Here is a 1857-nt window from a genome sequence, read left to right as displayed (position 1 = left end):
ATATATATATATATATATATATTTCTTTCATCACTACTGCCTACATTATTAAATTTCCCAATTATTTGTTTTCTAAGTTTTTTTTTTGTCTTTCAGGGCTACCCTTTGTAGCTTACTCCCCAATTAATCCGGATTAACTAGGGTTTACTGTATACTCTGAGTTACGGGGCAGCGTCAAGTCACAAAAAAAAAATGTGTGAACTGTGATGTGTAACTCGCTACACCACCACCAGTTGTCGCCACTGGACGGAGGGCAAAATTCAGGTTGAGAGCACCGGCTCGATGCCCCACATGGGTCTCAGACCAATCTCCACACAGCGCCCCACACAAAACTCAAATTATTGACCTTACAGCAAATATGTTCCCTCAATCGAAAAAAAAAATGCATCAGAAAAACCTGGTGTAGCCGCTGCATATTTGTATTCGGTTCGAATCTCTGGCAGGACACCACCGGTAATCCCCAATGAAGGTTTCGTGGTTTTGCTCATTCGCTCCAGGCGGATATAGGAACAGTACCTCAATGAGGCTACGTCCAACTCCTTCCAAATCCCAATTCATCATTCGACACTGACATGGACTGCAAAGTAACCACGCAAAATGCAGGACTCTGATGTTTGCCTGGGACAAACACAAACATGGTACGATGCTTGTCAAGGCAGACAGAGCCACCACGTATGATGAGCTCCGCCAATTAACTTAATGAGAAAAGTAAGCTCAAAATTAGAAAGCCTTGCTTAAGTCGTTTGTGTCTTACAATGAGCAGAGTTGGAGGGGAGGAAGCTCAAACGTGCGCAAGCAACATGAAGTCTAGGCTGCACACTTCACAATATAAACACGTTATTCTGACAACCAAACCCAGATACTATCCCCGCATTCGCCTGGAGGGACTGACGGAAACCACGAAAAACCTCCGTCAGACTAACCCACCGGTGTCGTGGAAGAGTTTCAAAGCGAGAAGAACCTCTGTATTACCGAGTCTAGCGCGTTACCGCTATGATAACCGGCCAGATGGAGACTCATGCTAAAAGTGGCCTCATTCACACATACACAGACTCCTCCACTTCTGCCCCCTCGACCTCTTGCATAACTAAAAAACTAATTAACGGAATAGTGTCATTCTTGAACAGCTAGAAGGTCGCACATCTGACCATGAACTTTCCTGCCCTATACGAAGAAGCCACAATGCTAGGTAATTACGGCGTTCAAAAGAGCCCCATACTGTTCCCTATCCTATTTGCATAAGATCCATTTTAATATTATTCCCCATTTACGCCTGGGTCGCCCAAATAATGTCTTTACTTCAGTTTCGGTACACCTTTATACACCCTGTCCATCTCATTCTGTGATCTGATGATCAAAACCGCTTGGTGGTGAATGCCTTAAACTAGGATGACCCTCATTATGCATCTCTGTCACTTGAATATTACGTATAAACATCCACCTCAAAACCTCCAATATATGTACATCCTTTCCTTGGTGCAAGAGATCACAGGTATCCAGTAAAGCTATCCTTGTAAGAGGCCGTAGAGGCCCATAGGGTTGTGAGACGTCGAAGCACCCACATTTTCTAGACAATCGGCTCACAGATGGCGGTGAGGTAAGGCAAAACTATCCCTGTAACAGGCCGTGGAGACCGATAGGGTTGTGAGACGTCGAGGTTCCCACATTTTCTACACAATCGGCTCACAGATGGCGGTGAGGTAAGGCAAAACTATCCCTGTAACAGGCCGTGGAGACCGATAGGGTTGTGAGACGTCGAGGTTCCCACATTTTCTAGACAATCGGCTCACAGATGGGGTTGAGGTTAAGTAAAGCGATCCCTGTAGCAGGCCGCGGAAGCATACAGAGTGGTGAGAC

At 45.4% G+C, this 1857-nt stretch overlaps 2 protein-coding genes across 7 annotated transcripts in view; one reads left to right on the top strand and one right to left on the bottom strand.

The window, feature by feature from the left end:
- LOC111865352 (centaurin-gamma-1A) overlaps window positions 1-1857 on the bottom strand; it is a 208751-nt gene that overhangs the window by 53914 nt on the left and 152980 nt on the right. The gene's annotated exons all lie outside the window — the stretch shown is intronic.
- LOC111865353 (clumping factor A) overlaps window positions 1-1857 on the top strand; it is a 16577-nt gene that overhangs the window by 13255 nt on the left and 1465 nt on the right. The gene's annotated exons all lie outside the window — the stretch shown is intronic.

The sequence above is a fragment of the Cryptotermes secundus genome, unplaced genomic scaffold (genome assembly GCF_002891405.2).
Source record: "Cryptotermes secundus unplaced genomic scaffold, Csec_1.0 scaffold17, whole genome shotgun sequence".
NCBI lineage: Eukaryota > Metazoa > Arthropoda > Insecta > Blattodea > Kalotermitidae > Cryptotermes > Cryptotermes secundus.
Note: the sequence above shows the minus strand (reverse complement) of the source record. Positions and strands in the feature narration are given on the sequence as shown.